The sequence below is a fragment of the Pongo abelii genome, chromosome 11, assembly GCF_028885655.2.
Source record: "Pongo abelii isolate AG06213 chromosome 11, NHGRI_mPonAbe1-v2.0_pri, whole genome shotgun sequence".
Lineage (NCBI taxonomy): Eukaryota > Metazoa > Chordata > Mammalia > Primates > Hominidae > Pongo > Pongo abelii.
Genome location: NC_071996.2, coordinates 125,811,737 through 125,828,591, shown reverse-complemented (window position 1 = coordinate 125,828,591; position 16,855 = coordinate 125,811,737). Strand labels below are relative to the sequence as shown.

General features: G+C 37.9%; 1 pseudogene; it reads left to right on the top strand.

The window, feature by feature from the left end:
* The first annotated feature begins 2,262 nt into the window (after window positions 1-2,262).
* Window positions 2,263-4,346, top strand: LOC100433354 (acidic leucine-rich nuclear phosphoprotein 32 family member E-like; annotated as a pseudogene).
* Window positions 4,347-16,855: the final 12,509 nt, after the last annotated feature.

The window sequence follows — 16,855 nt, the reverse complement described above, 5'->3', positions numbered from 1 at the left end:
GAGAAATGTCTATTCAAATCTTTTGCCCATTTTTCAATTGGGTTATTAGTTTTTTTCCCATAGAGCTTTTTGAGCTCCTTATATGTTTTGGTTATTAATCCCTTGTCAGACAGGCAGTTTGCAAATATTTTCTCCCATTCTGTGGTTTGTATCTTCACTTTGTTGATAGTTTCCTTTGCTGTACAGAAGTTTTTGAGCTTGATGTGATCCCATTTGTCCATGTTTGCTTTGGTCACCTGTACTTGTGGGGCATATCTTAGATTTAAAGACTTTAATCCATTTTGATTTGAGTTTTGCATATGGTGAAAAATAAGGGGTCTGGTTTCATTCTTCTGTATATGGATCCAGTTTTCCCAGCACCGTTTATTGAAGAGACTATTATTTCCCCAATGTATATCCTTGGCACCTTTGTCAAAAATGAGTTCACCATAGATGTATAGATTTATCTCTAGCTTCTCTATTCTTTGCCATTGATATATGTGTCTGTTTTTATGCCAGTACCATGCCATTTTGGTTACCATAGCTCTGGAGTATAATTTAAAGTTAGGTAATGTGATTCCTCCAGCTTTGTTCTTTTTGCTTAGACAGCTTGGCTATTCTAGGTCTTTTATGGTCCCATATAGATTTTAGGATTGTTTTTTCTATTTCTGTGAGATTTGTCATTGGTGTTTTGATAGAGATTGCATTTTATCTGTAGACTGCTTTGAGTGGTATGGACATTTTAACAACATTGATTCTTCCAATACATGAACATGGAATATCTTTCCATTTTTTGGTATCCTCTTCAACTTCTTGCATCAGTGTTTTATAGCTTTCAGTGTAGAGATCTTTCACTTCTTAGCTAAGTTCATTCCTAGGTATTTTATTTTATTTTTAGCCATTGTAAATGAAATTACCTTCTTGATTCATTGGTTTTTTTTTTTATTGTTCACTGTTGGCATACAGAAATGCTACTGATTTTTATATGTTGATTTTGTATCCTTCAAATTTACTGAGTTTGTTTATCAGTTCTAATAGTTTTTTGGTGGGGTTTTCAGGTTTTCCAAATATAAGATGAGATCATCTGCAAACAAGGATAATTTGATTTCTTCCTTTTCAATTTGGATGCCTTTCTTTCTCTTGTCTGGTTGCTCTAGCTAGGACTTATGGCACTATGTTAAATAACAGTGGTGAAAGTGAGCATTCTTGTCATGTTCCTGATCTTATAAGAAAGGCTTTTGGTCTTTCTCTATTTAGTATGATACTAGTTGTTGTATATGGCATTTATTATATTGAGGTATATTTCTTCCATACCATTTTTGACAGTTTTTATCATGAAGGGATGTTGAATTTTATCAAATGCCTTTCCAGAACCAATTCCTATGATTTTATGGTTTTTGTCCTTTATTCTATTGATATCAGGAATCATACTGATTGACTTGCATATATAGAAACATCCCTTCATACCTGGGATAAATACCACTTGTTCATGATGAATTATCTTTTTAATGTGTGGTTGAATTCAGTTTGCTAGATTTGGAAGAGGATTTTTGTCTCATTGTTCATCAGAAACAATGGTCTATAGTTTTCTTTTTTCATGTTTTTTTCTGGTTTTTGTATCAGAGTAATACTGGTCTCATAGGGTGAGTTTGGAAGTTCTTCCTTCTCCTGTATTTTTTTAAATAGTTTGAATAGAATTGGTATTAGTTCTTTAAATGTTTGGTAAAATTCAGCAGTAAAATAATCAGGTCATGGAATTTTCTTTACTGGGGGACTTTTTGTTATGGCTTCAATCTCATTATTTGTTATTAGTCTGTTCAGGTTTTGGATTTTTTCATGTTATGATATTGGTAGGTTGTATGTGTCTAGGACTTTATCCATTTCTTCTAGGTTTTCCAATTTATTGGCTTATAGTTGCTCATGGTCACCTCTAATGATGCTTTGAACTTCTGTGGTATTGATTGTAATATCTCCTTTTCATTCTCTAATTTATTGGAGGTTTCTCTTTTTTTTCTTAGTCTGGCTAAAGGTTTGTCAAGTTTGTTTTTTCTTATCAAAAAAACAACTTTTCATTGATCTTTTGTGGTGTTGCTTTTTGTTTCAATTTCATTTATTTTTGCTGCGATCTTTATCATTTCTTTTCTTTTCTTCTACTAATTTTGGGTTTGGTTTGCCCTTGCTTTTCTAGTTTTTTAAGATGCATTGTTAGGAGTCTCTGAGCAGCCATTGAAGGGGAAGGAACTGCAGGTGTGTGTGTGTATGTGTGTGCGAATGTGTGTGCGTGTGTGTGCACACGCTAGTGTGTGGACAAGGAGGTGGGGGCAGCTGAGTTAGAGTCCCAACTCCTAGACTCCATTTGCTATTCTCTTCTTTCTCCCCCACACCTATCTGGTGGTAGTGGGCATTTATATTTGCGTTCCTTTTCATTCATTTCTAAATCTCTTAAAAATTTTGGGTTGGGGGTATTGGGGAAGGCAGGAAAGGGAAAAGAAGGAGAGTAGTAGCTGAAGAGCAAGAGGAGGACATGGAGATGAAGAAGATTAACCTGGAGTTAAGGAACAGATCCCCGGAGGAGGCGACAGAGTTTGTCCTTGATAATTGCCTGTGTGTCAATGGGGACATTGAAGGCCTGAATGATACTTCTCAAATAGCAAAGACTTGGAACCAACCCAAACGTCCAACAATGATAGACTGGATTAAGAAAATGTGGCACATATACACCATGGAATACTATGCAGCCATAAAAAATGATGAGCTCATGTCCTTTGTAGGGACATGGATGAAATTGGAAATCATCATTCTCAGTAAATTATCCCAAGGACAAAAAACCAAACACCGCATGTTCTCACTCATAGATGGGAATTGAACAAAGAGAACACATGGACACAGGAAGGGGAACATCACACTCTGGGGACTGTTGTGGGGTGGGGGGAGGGGGGAGGGATAGCATTAGGAGATATACCTAATGCTAAATGACGAGTTAATGGGTGCAGCACACCAGCATGGCACATGTATACGTATGTAACTAACCTGCACATTGTGCACATGTACCCTAAAACTTAAAGTACAATAAAAAAAAAGGAAGTTAGGAGCATCTAAATATGGAAAATAACTCCATAAAATTATAGTATATTTTATATCAAAGAGAAACCAGAAAAATAAGAAATGTTTTAAGTATTTTTTCATATAGCATGTTCATATATAATTATTTCAATAGTCTCAATGTAGTTGTGCAATTGTTTGGGTAAAGAACTAAACTTGAAGTTAAATAGCATAGGTCTGGATTCTTATGGTTTATAACATTCATATATTTTATATGTTCCATAAGAATATGTAATTTCTAAGTTTATAACATAATAATTACAGAAATCTAGGTAAAGTAATACTTCTGTGACGGTCTCTTCATCTACAAAATGGAATTAATATTGCTTTTCTCGTTACATTTATATTAAAAATTGGAGAAGTAATATATGTGAAAGAACCTTACATTAAATATGCAAGTTTTATTTGTTGAATGTAAACAGTTATTAAAGAATAGAATAAGATATTACATTTTGATTAAAAAAAAAAGAACTAGAATTTCTGAGTATGGCTAATGTGGAACTAAGTTCGCTGGCCCAGCTTCCCAGCTTAAATAAACTTCAAAAATTGGAGCTTAGTGATAATATAATTTCTGGAGGCTTGGAAGACCTGGCAGAGAAATGTCCAAATCTTACCTACCTCAATCTGAGTGGAAACAAAATAAAAGATCTCAGTACATTAGAAGCTCTGCAAAATCTTAAAAATTTGAAAAATCTTGACCTGTTTAGCTGTGAGATCACAAACCTGGAAGATTATAGAGAAAGTATTTTTGAACTGCTGCAGTAAATCACATACTTAGATGGATTTGATCAGGAGGATAATGAAGCGCCGGACTCTGAAGAGGAGGATGATGAGGATGGAGATGAAGATGATGAAGAGGAAGAGAAAAATGAAGCTGGTCCACCGGAAGGACATGAGGAGGAGGAGGAGGAAGAGGAAGAGGAGAATGAGGATGAGGATGAAGATGAAGACGAAGCAGGTTCAGAGTTGGGAGAGGGAGAAGAGGAAATGGGCCTCTCATACTTAATGAAAGAAGAAATTCAGGATGAAGAAGATGATGATGACTATGTTGAAGAAGGGGAAGAAGAGGAAGAAGAGGAAGGAGGTCTTCGAGGAGAGAAGAGGAAACGAGATGCTGAAGATGATGGAGAGGAAGAAGATGACTAGATCATTCTAAGACCAGATTCTCTAATGTTTCTGGGTGTGCAATAGAGTGATCACATCTTTGTTTCTTCATGAATGATAGCTATCCCTACAGAAGATAATGTGTAACATTTTATAGGAAAAGTGTGGTTTTACTATTTTTGCCTTATCATTCCAAATAAGAACTGTCTGTTAATGATCATATTGTATGTAGAGAAAAATTTTCATTGACTTGCATTGTGGAATTCCCTAGCAATTTATTTAGACTTAATTTTTTAAATTCAAGCTTACTGTATTAGTCATTTTTAGCCCATAATTAAAGCATGATCACTTTTACACAGGTGTAGTATGGTGCATTTCATTCCTTATTTGTAAATTAACTGAAATTACAGTTTGCTATAATATAAAATGACAATAGTCTCTTGAGTGGTAAGTTGGTTTTTTTTTAGAGGTGATCCAGGGATCTTTAGTTTGAAGGCAGTTACCTTTTTTTTTTTTTTTTTGACTAAGAGTGTTTGGTTGCTTTTTTATCACAAGTAACTTGGAAAATAGAAGCAGAATAGTAAAGGTTCTATTCAGCAACATAGTTCATGGATTTTGTGGAGGTTCTATTGAGTAATATGGTTCATGGATTTAGTGGTGACTGATAAGATTTTATTTTTGAAGGAAAAATTGCTTATACTAAGTCCAGAGACATGCAGGTGAGCCGTTTTGTCAGGCTGCAAATCATGACATGCCATTGGTTGTTTATTTTGTTTTGCTTTTAGGTGTGCATTCTTTTTCTTCTTAGCAATTCCTCTATGATCACCTTCCTTTCTTGTTTCACTCCCTCCCGCTGTCTCAAAAGAAAGTTGGGAAACTTGTGAAACCCAGGAAAACCTTTAGTCTTATACCTCAACTACCTTTCAGTACTGTCTGGGTTTTAAATAAGTGAAGTGGAAGAAATTGAGTATTTTCTGACATAAGAATATATTATCAATACAGTTTTATGCAGTAAGCTCTGCTTACCATAAATGTTTCTTGGTTGACGACATCTAAGACAATATTAGTAGGATGAAGAAAGAAAAAGCAGGGGTGCTTTTGGAAGCAGTGTTAGTGTTCCTCAAAAGTCAGAACAGTTGCCTGTTGATATATTAATAAGACATTAAAGTCAAATTTTAAAGTTGGCCTCTCAAATGATTTGGATACCACTCTGCAAAGTATTTCTAACCTTTAATTCCCAGTTTTAAAGCAGATATAATAATAGCATTTAATTGGAATATACTAGGCAGCTGGAAAAGTATTTGAAACTAAATCGACATTAAAATTAAGATTTGTTTTCAAGTGGATGTCCATTAAAAGTAGAAAAATATTTGGGATAAGTGAGTGTGTGTTTCCTTACATGGCCACTAAATAAAATATAATGAGTATTCAAGTATATCTCCGCTTTTGCTATGGAGGCTCCATGTTCAAGGCAATGGCTTTTTAAATCTTAGCTATCTAAAATTTTTTCCCTTTGTTTTGAATATTTGTAAGTTTTTAAAAAGTTAGTGTCAGCAAATTAATTGAAGTTATGCTTCTATACTGGGACATATTTAAACACAATATAGTACTGATGCTACTGCTTCTACAGTGTAAAATGTATGACTTGGTGTTTTAAAGTAAAAATTATGATGTTACTTGTGGAGAAACTAAAAAAGTTGTGCAACTGACTGAAATAAAACCCTTGGGATAAGTTTAGTGAGGGTATTGGAATCCCCAAAAAACTAACATTTTTCTTCTGCTTTTAAAAACTGAAATTCCCTGTTCTAGTTCCTAACAATTCTCATTTCATACTATGCCAGATTACAAAGTACTTATTTTTAAAATGAAATCTATATATTGACTTTCTTATCAATCATCTTACTATGCAATCAAAATTAGAGTACTTTGGTTTGAAAACAACACTTAGAGCCTCCAGGTAACTTTTAAGACTTATTTAGCTTTGTGGGTGGTATTTTCATGCAAATAAGTAAGGGTGGGTTTTATATTTTGTAGAAGTTTTCGGTCCTATTTTAATGCTCTTTGTATGGCAGTATGTATATATTGTATTAAGTTCCTCAAGAATCTCCTTAAAAACTTTGAAGTTAATACTTTTGTGCAACTGTGTTTTGAATAAAGCCATGACAGTGTTAAAAACAAACAAACAACAACAAAAAAGACGCAGTTAGGTTGTTTATTTAATTGAAGTTTTTCTACATCTTTGATGTAGGTACTTATTGGTATAAACTTTCCTATTAGTCCTGCTTTTGCTGTATCCCATAGGTTTTGGTGTGTTGTTTCCATTTTTATTTATTATAATTTTTTTTCAGTTTTATTAATTTCTTCATTAACCCATGGTCACTCAAGAACATATTGTTTAATTTCCACGTGTTTGTATAGTTTTCAAAATTCCTCTTGTTATTGATTTCTAGTTTTATTCCATTGTGATCAGAGAAGATACTTGATATAATTTTCATTTTTTGAATTTTTAAGACTTGTTTGCTGGCCTAACATATGGTCTATCCTTGAGAATGATCCATGTGCTGAGGAGAACAATGTGTATTCTACAGCCATTGGATACAATGCTCTGTAAATATTAGGTCCATTTGGTCTATAGTGTAAATTAAGCCCATGTTTCTTTGTTGATTTTCTGTCTGAATGATCTGTCCAATGCTGAAAGTTGGGTGTTGAAGCTTCCAGCTGTTGTTGTGTTGGGGTCTATCTCTCTCTTTGGTTCTAATAACATACGCTTTATGTATCTGGTTCCTTTAGTGTTGGTGCATATACATTTACAATTATTATATCCTCTTGCTGAATTGACCCCTTTATCATTATATAATGACTGTCTTAGTCTTTTCTTACAGTTTTTGTCTTGCAATTTATTTTGTATTATATAAGAATAGCTACTCTTGCTCTTTTTTGGTTTTCATTGGCATGGAATATCTTTTTCCATCCCTTTGTTTTCAGTCTGTCTTTATAGATGAAGTGTATTTCTTGTAGGCAATAGATTATTAGATCTTGATTTTTTTATCCATTCAGCTATTCTATTTCTTTTCACTAGAGAGTTTAGTCCATTACATTCAATGTTATTATGATAACATTAATTATTAAGGACTTACTGCTATCCTTTTATTTGTTTCTGATTGTTTTGCAGTCTTCTCTTCCTTTTTTCCTTTCTTTCTGTCTTCATTTTAGTGAAGGTGATTTTCTCGGATGGTAGGATTTAATTTCTTGCTTTTTATTTTTTGTGTATCCATTGTATGTTTTTTGACTTGAAGTTACCATGAGGCTTGCAAATACTATCTTATAACCCATTATTTTTAGCTGATAACAACTACTTAACAAACAAACAAGCAAAAAGAAAATTAATAAAAACTCTACACTTTATCCCCTGGCTTTTTAACTTTTTGTTGTTCCTATTTATATTTTATTGCACTGTCTATGTTTTGAAAAGTTGTTGTAGTTATTTTTTGATTGGTTCATCTTTTAGCCTTTCTACTTAAGGTAAGAGTAGTTAACACATCACAATTAGAGTGTTATAATATTCTAGATTTTTTCCCCTAGAAGAAAACCTAGGCAATACCATTCAGGACATAGGCACGGCAAAGCCTTCATGACTAAAACACCAAAAGCAATGGCAACAAAAGCCAAAATGACAAATAGCATCTAATTAAACTGAAGAGCTTCTGCATAGCAAAAGAAACTATCATCAGAGTGAACAGGTAATCTACAGAATGGGAGAAAATTTTTGCAATCCATCTGACAAAGGGCTAATATCCAGCATCTACAAGCCACTTAAACAAATTTACAAGAAAAAAACAAACAACCCCATCAAAAAGTGGGCAAAGAATATGAACAGACATTTCTCAAAAGAAGACATTTATGCAGCCAACAAACATATGAAAAAAAGCTCATCATCACTGGTCAGAGAAATGTAAATCAAAACTGCAATGAGATACCATCTCACACCAGTTGGAATGGTGATTATTAAAAAGCAGGAAACAATAGATGCTGGAGAAGATGTGAAGAAATAGGAACACTTTTACACTGTTGGTGGAAGTGTAAATTAGTTCAACCATTGTGGAAGACAGTGTGATGATTCCTCAAGGATCTAGAACTAGAAATACCATTTGACCCAGTAATCCCATTACTGGGTATATACCCAAAGGATTATAAATCATTCTACTATAAAGACACATACACATGTATGTTTTCTGCGACAGTATTCACAATAGCAAAGACTTGGAACCAACCCAAATGCCCATCAATGATAGACTGGATAAAGAAAATATGGCATATATACATCATGGAATACTATGCAGCCATAAGAAAGGATGAGTTCATGTTCTTTGCAGGGACATGGATGAAGCTGGAAACCATCATTCTCAGCAAACTAACACAGTAACAGAAAATCAAACACTGCATGTTCTCACTCATAAGTGAGAGTTGAACAACGAGAACACATGGACACAGGGAGGGGAACATGACACACCAGGGCCTTTCGGGGGATGGAGGGCTAGGGGAGGGATACTATTAGGAGAAATACCTAATGTAGATGATGGGTTGATGGGCATAGCAAACCACCATGGCATGTGTATATCTATGTAACAAACCTGCACATTCTGCACATGTATCCCAGAACTTAAAGTATAATAAAAAAAAAATTCTGGGTTTTTCTGTGTTCTTGCTATTACCAGTGAGTTTTGTACCTTCAAATGATTTCTTGTTGCTGATTAATGTCCTTTTCTTTCTGATTGAAGTACTCCCTTTAGCATTTCTTGTAGGTAAGGTCTGTATTGATGAAATTCCTCAGCTTTTGTTTGTCTGGGAAAGTCTTTATTTCTCTCACATTTTAAGGATATTTTCACTGGATATACTACTCTAGGCTAAAAGGTTTTTTTCCTTCAGGACTTTAAATATATTATGCCACTATCTCCTGGTCCGTAAAGCACTGAAAAGTCTGCTGCCAGACATATTGGGGCTCCTTGAATGTTATTTGTTTCTTTTCTCTTGCTGCTTTTAGGATCTTTTCTTTATCCTTGACCTTTGTGAGTCTGATTATTAAATGCCTTAAGGTAGTCTTTGGATTAAATATGCTTGGTGTTCTATAACCTTGCACTTGGATATTGATATATTTTTCTAGGTTTAGGAAGTTCTCTGTTATTATCCCTTTGAATAAACTTTCTATCCCTATCTATGTACCTCCTCTTTAAAGGCCGTAACTCTTAGATTTGCCCTTTTGAGGCTATTTTCTATATCCTGCTTTATTATTATATTATATATTATATAATATGCTTTATTATTTTTTATTCTTTTTCTTTTGTCTCCTCTGATTGTGTATTTTCAAATAGTCTGTCTTAAAGCTCACTAATTCTTTCTTCTGCTTGATCATTCTTCTATTAAAAGACTCTGATGCATTCTTCAGTGTGTCACATTTTTAAACTCCAGAATTTCTGCTCGATTTTTTAAATTATTTCAATCTCTTTGTGAAATTTATCTGACAGAATTCTGAATTTATTCTCTGTGTTATCTTGGATTTATTTGAATTTCAACTCAAAATAGTTATTTTGAATTATCTGTCTGAAAGCTCACATATCTCTGTTTCTCCAGGATTGGTCCCTGGTGCCATATTTAGTTCATTTGATGACATCATGTTTTCCTAGATGGTCTTGATGCTTGTGAATGTTTATCTGTTCCTAGGATTTGAAGAGTTCGGTATTTACTGTAGTCTTTACAGTCTGAGTTTCTTTGTACCTGTCCTTCTTGCGAAGGCTTTCCAGTTATTCAAAAGGACTTAGGTGTTGTGATCTAAGCTGTGCCTGCCCTGGGGACATCCCAAGCTCAGTAGCCCTGTGGTTCTTGCAGACTCATAGAGGTACTGCCTTGGTGGTCCTGGATAAGATCAGAACAAGATTACTAGACAGAGACTCTTGTTTTCTCTTCTTACTTTCTCCCAGAGTCTCTCTTCCTCTCGCTCTCTGTTCTTCACTGTCCAGAGCTGGGGGTGGGTTGACACAAGCACCCCTGTGGCCACCACCACTGGGACTGCACTAGGTCAGACTTGAAGCCAGTATCACACTGGGTTTCACCCAAATCCCACCGTGATCACTACCTGGCCACTAACTATGTTTACTCAAAGCCCTGGGGCTCTACAATCAGCTAGTGGCAAAGCCAGCCAGGCTTGTGTCCTTCAGGGTGACAAGTTCCTCAGGCCCTGGGTGGATCCAGAGGAGCCATCCAGGAGCCAGAGACTGAAGTCAAAAACCTTAGAAGTCTACCTGGTGCTCTATTGTACTGTGGCTGACCTGGGATTCAAACCATGAGACAGTCTTTCCCCTCTTCCCTCCCTTTTCCACAGACAGAGGAGTCACCATAGCTGGGAATGTGCTGAATCTCACCTAAAGCCAGGAGGTCTCAGCTTCACCCAAGGCCCACAGGGGCTCTATCTGGATATTGATGCTGGTTATTCAGGGCCCAAGGGCTCTTTAATCAGCCTGTGATGGGTCTTCCCTTCAAATCAGTGGGTTCCCTTCTGGCCCAGGATATGTCTACAAATGTCATCCTGGAACTAGGGCCTGGAAAGGAGGCTTCATGACTCTGACTAGTGCCCTGTCATACTGTGGATGAGCTGGTATCCAAGAACTAAGATCAAGTCCTCTTTACTCTTCCCTCTCATCTTTTCAAGTGGGAGGAAGGAGTCTTTGGAGCTAAGAGCTGTGCAGCCTGGGGTTGGGGAATGGGTGGCATACAAACACTCCCTTAGATGCCCTGGCTGGTATCTCAGTAGGTCGTGTGCCCCCGAAGTCCACTAGCTCTGAGCCCAGTTCAGCACTAGATCTCACCTAGGAGTTGCAGCCCCTGTGGCCTAGATTACCCTTCAAGTTTATTTATGGCCCCAGAGCCCTTTAGCCTGTGGTGGCAAGCCTTGCTGGAACTCAAGTTCTAACTACTCAGATGGACAATCTCCTCTAGCTAGAGTTGGTTAAAATGCTCCCTCCGTAGACAGGTGTTAGCTGAGTTCAGGCCAGTTTTGCTTTCTGCTGTGACAGTGCAGCACTGAGTTCAATAAAATGTCTCACAGTTGTTGTGCTCTCCCTCTCTACAGTGCACAGATTCTCTATGGCATGGAGCCACTGTTGGGAGATGGGAGTGGATGGTGTCAGCAATTCAAAACTGTCTTCCCAACCCTCTTCCAGTGCCTCTTTCAGTGTTATAATGTTGAAATCAGATACTGTGAGTGCTCACCTGATTTTTTATTCTTATGAAGGTGTTTTTTAAGTATACATAGTTGTTAAATTGGTGTCTTTGTCATGGGGGACGATTGGTGGAGCCTTCTATTCAGCCATATTGCTTCTCCCCTCTCTCCAAGTGTCTCTTAATGGAGAGGAGGGGAGATGGGATTTTATCCCCAGTGGACATTTGGCAATATCTAGACATATTTTTGGTTATCACAACTTGGGGAGGGGTGTTCCTGACATTGACTCATTAGAGGCCAGGAATGCTGCTAAAAATCCTGCAATACACAAGACAGCCACCTGCAACAAAGAATCACATGGCCCCAAATGTCAATATTGCCAAGGCTGGGAAAACCTTTAATACACAGCGGTGTGGTTTCTTCAGGAGCATTTGGAAGTGTGAGGAGCAATAGGCATTATTTTGGTGGTTTCAGGACTGAAAGACTGGGGAGTACCATTGGCATTTATACTTGAAGCTAAGGATTCAAAATATTTTGGAGTGTGCTATAGTCTCAGGCAATGAAGAACTGCTCAGCCTCAAATGCCAATAGCACCTTTGTTTGGAAACGCTGCATACCTTTATGTCGTTTACATTTCCTTTTTTGGTTTCTCCCTCTCACTGTGAGTGTTATGCAACCTCTTAGTTTTTCTCTCTGCTTCTGAGAGCTCATTCTATCTCTTGATTTACTCTAGTTCTAAACACCTACTGATGACAATAATGAGATTGAATGTCCATGGATGACACTATTTTGGCAGTCAAGATTCAACCTTGGAGTTATCCTTCAACATTTTGAAGATATTATTTTATTGTCTTTTGGCCTCCATTTTGTCTGGTGATTTTATCCATTATTTGTATTGTGTCCCTGTATATAATGTGTCTTTTTCTCTGGCTGCCTTTAAGATTTGCCACCTTCTTTGATTTGCAGCAGTTTAATTATGATATGCTGAGGTGTGGTTTTCTTCACATTTAGCTTGCTTTGGACTAGTTGAGTTTCTAGGATCTATGGGTTGATATTACGTATCATTTTTAAAATGTTGTTGACATGATCTCTTCACACTTTTTTTTGCCCCATTCTCTCTCTCTTCTATTTCTGGGGATCAAATTTCATATGTATTAGACTGAATGATATTGTCAGATGCTCTGTTCTGTCTTTTTCTCCTCCATCACTCTTTATGTTTCAGTTTGGGTATGTTCTATTGACCTGTATTTAGGTTCATTAATATTTTCCTCTGATAGGCCCAGCCTGCCATTAAACTCATCAAATGAATTTTTTATTTCTGGTATCACATTTTTTATTTTTAGCTTTTTTTGTGGTTCTTTTGTAGACCTTCCATCTCTCTGCTAAAACTCTCCATTTCTTCGTACATGTTTTTTATCTTTTCCAATATATAGATCAGCATTTTTATTACAAAATCTGTCTGATAATTCTAACAACTGAGCCATCTCTACATCTGCTACTGTTGATTATTTCCTGTCTTGACCATGGGTCACATTTCTTGCACTTTTGGGTGACATAACTTTCACTACGTGTTGTATTTTTTTATATAGAAGGGACTAAAGTAAGCAATATTTACCTTGAGAAAAGGGCATGCTCCTCTTCTGTTGGCTTTAGAGTGATGTCTGAGTCATTTTGATCTGTGGTTGAACTGGATCTGGGCTTTGTTGCAGCTTTAGCTTAATTAATTTCACCACTGGCATCAAATATTTTAAAAATTGTATCAGGATTTCTTTCTCTTCAGCAGACCTTGGGATTTGAGTGCTAGAGAGATGTCAGACACCTCTGTACTTTACATCTCATCCATCAGCTTTCAAATGGTGACTTCTCTCAGCTTTATAGCTTCATTGCCAGGTTTTTGGTTAGGTGGGGATTGATTTATTTATTTATTTTTGCCTCTCAGTATTTGGGGTCTTTGAGGGATCTTTTTCCAGCCTTTAGAGGGTTGCTACCTTATACTCTATAAAGTCCCAAAAATGCTTCAGATAAATGCCTCTGATATGGTTTGGATCAGTGTCCCCACCAAATTTCATGTCAAATTGTAATCCCCAATGTTGGAGTTGGGGCCTGGTGGGAAGTGATTGGATAATGGGGGTGGATTTCTCGTGAATGGTTTAGCAACATCCTCCCTTGGTACAGTCCTCATGGTATGAATGAGTTCTCATGAGATCTGGTCATTTATGTGTATAGCATCTCCCCCGTCACTCTGTCTTTCTCCTGCTCTAGCCATGTAAGACATGCCTCCTTCCCCTTTGCCTTCTGTCATGATTGAAAGTTTCCTGAAGTCTCTCCAGAAGCTGAGCAGATGCCAGCATCATGCTTCCTGTACAGCCTATGAAACTGTGAGCCAATCAAGCCTCTTTGTAAATTACCCAGTCTCGGGTATTACTTTATAGCAGTGTGAGAACAAACTGATGTAGCCTCCAAGTGGTTTCTTTATTTCTCCCAGCTTTTCTGTTCCACTTTGGCATTGATTGCTGAAAGCTCAGAATGCCTCAAATGTTTTCTTTCAGCTTTTGATGTACTGCTGGAAGCCTAGAGAGCCTTAGATGAATTTCTCTCAGTTCTCTTGCTCTGCCCCAGGGGCAATTGCCTTGAACATGGGAGAGACATCATGTATCTCAGGAAAGATTTCTTTCAGTTCTTCTGCCTTGTCGCAAGCATTTAGGAAATTTCACTGGTGCATTAATGAAGACCCATGGGAAAATGTTGGTAGGTGGATGTAGACTCACTCTGTGGATGCATTTCCTTGGAATTTTCATTTGTCACATCTGCTCCCACATGCCTTTAAGTCTGTTGAAAATTCAGCTGAATTCCTTTTCTTCTTGCCCTGCTGTTAAGAGTAAGAGCAACTGTGGAAGGACGTTCCAAGATGGCCAAATAGGAATAGCTTTGGTCTGCAGCTCCCAGCATGATTGACACAGAAGACAGGTGATTTCTGCATTTCCACCTGAGGTACCCGGTTCATCTCATTGGGACTGGTTGAACAGTGGGTGCAGCCCACAGAGGGTGAGCCAAAGCAGGGTGGGGTGTTGCCTCACCCGGGGAGCACGAAAGGTCAGGGGGTTTCCCTTTCCTAGCCAAGGGAAGCTGTGACAGACTACCTGGAAAAACGGGACACTCCCACCCAAATACTGTGCTTTTCCCAAGGTCTCAGCAACTGGCAGACAAGGTGATTCTCTCCCGTGCCTGGCTCGGCAGCTCCCACGCCCATGGAGACTTGCTCACTGCTAGCGCAGCAGTCTGAGATCAACCTGCGAGATGGCAGCCTGGCTGGGGGAGGGGAGTGCGCCATTGCTGAGGCTTGAGTAGGTAAACAAAGCGGCTGGGAAGCTCGAACTGGGCGAAGCCCACTGCAGCTCAACAAGGCCTACTGCCTCTAGACTCCACCTCTGTGGGCAGAGCATAGCTGAACAAAAGGCAGCAGACAACTTCTGCAGACTTAAACGTCCCTGTCTGACAGCTCCGAAGAGAGCAGTGGTTCTCCCAGCATGGCATTTGAGCTCTGAGAATGGACAGACTGCCTCCTTAAGTGGGTCCCTGACCCCTGTGGAGCCTAACTGGGAGACACTTCCCAGTTAGAAAGAAACAACACCTTTTACAGGCAGCTGCCCCTCTGGGACGAAGCGTCCAGAGGAAGGATGAGGCAGCAATATTTACCATTTTGCAATATTTGCTGTTCTGCAGCCTCTGTTGGTGACACCCAGGCAAACAGGGTGTGGAGTGGAACTCCAGAAAACTCCAACAGACCTGCAGCTGAGGGATCTGACTGTTAGAAGGAAAACTAACAAACAGAAAGGAATAGCACCAACGTCAACAGAGAGGTCATCTACACCAAAATCCTATGTGTAGGTCACCAACCTCAAAGACCTAAGGTAGATAAAACCACAAAGATGGGGAGAAACCAGAGCAAAAAAGCTGAAAATTCTAAAAATCAGAGTGCCTCTTCCCCTCCAAAGGATCACAGGTCCTCGCCAGCAATGGAACAAACCTGGATGGATAATGACTTTGATGAGTTGACAGAAGTAGGCTTCAGAAGGCTGGTAACAACAAACTTCTCTGATAAAGGAGGATGTTTGAACTCATTGCAAGGAAGCCAAAAACCTTGAAAAAAGATTAGATAAATGGCTAACTAGAATAAACAGTGTAGAGAAGAACTTAAATGACCTGATGGAGCTGAAAACCATGGCACGAGAACTTCATTACACATGGACAAGCTTCAATAGCCAATTTAATCAAGTGGAAGAAAAGGTATCAGTGATTGAAGATCAAATTAATGAAATACAGCAAGAAAACAAGGTTAGAGAAAAAAGAGTAAAAAGAAATGAACAAAGCCTCCCAGAAATATGGGACTATGTGAAAAGAAAATCTACGTTTGATTGGTGTACCTGAAAGTGATGCGGAGAATGGAACCAAGATGGAAAACACTCTTCAGGATATTATCCAGGAGAACTTCCCCAACATAGAAAGGCAGGCCAACATTCAAATTCAGGAAATACCAAGAACACCACAAAGATACTCCTCAAAAAGAGCAACCCCAAGACACATAATTGTCAGATTCACCAAAGTTGAAATGAAGGAAAAAGTGTTAAGGGCAGCCAGAGAGAAAGATCACGTTACCCACAAATGGAAGCCCATGAGACTAACAGTGGATCTCTCAGCAGAAACCTTACAAGCCAGAAGAGAGTGGGGGCCATTTTCAACATGCTTAAAGAAAAAAATTTTCAATCCAAAATTTCATATCCAGCCAAATTAAGCTCCATAAGTGAAGGAGAAATAAAATACTTTACAGACAAGCAAATGCTGAGAGATTTTGTCACCACCAGGCCTCCCTTACAAGAGCTCCTGAAGGAAGCACTAAACATGAAAAAAACAACTGGTACCAGCCACTGCAAAAACAGGTGAAATTGTAAAGACCATAGATGCTACGTAGAAACTGCATTAATTAATGGGCAAAATAACCAGTGAACATCATAATGACAGGATCAAATTCACATAAAACAATATTAACCTTAAATGTAAATGGGCTAAATTCCCCAATTAAAAGACACAGAGAGGCAAACTGGATAGAGTCAAGACCCATCAGTGTGCTGTATTCAGGAGACCCATCTGACATGCGAAAACACATATAGGCTCAAAATAAAGGGATGGAGGAAGATCGACCAAGCAAATGAAAAGCAAAAAAAAGCAGGGTTTGCAATCCTAGTCTCTGATAAAACAGACTTTAAACCAACAAAGATCAAAAGAGACAAAGAAGGCCATTACATAATGGTAAAGGGATGAATTTAACAAGAAGAGCTAACCATCCTAAATATATATGCACCCAATACAGGAGCACCCAGATTCATAAAGCAAGTCTTTAGAGACCTAGAAAGAGACTTAGACTCCCACACAATAATAATGGGAGACTTTAACATCCCA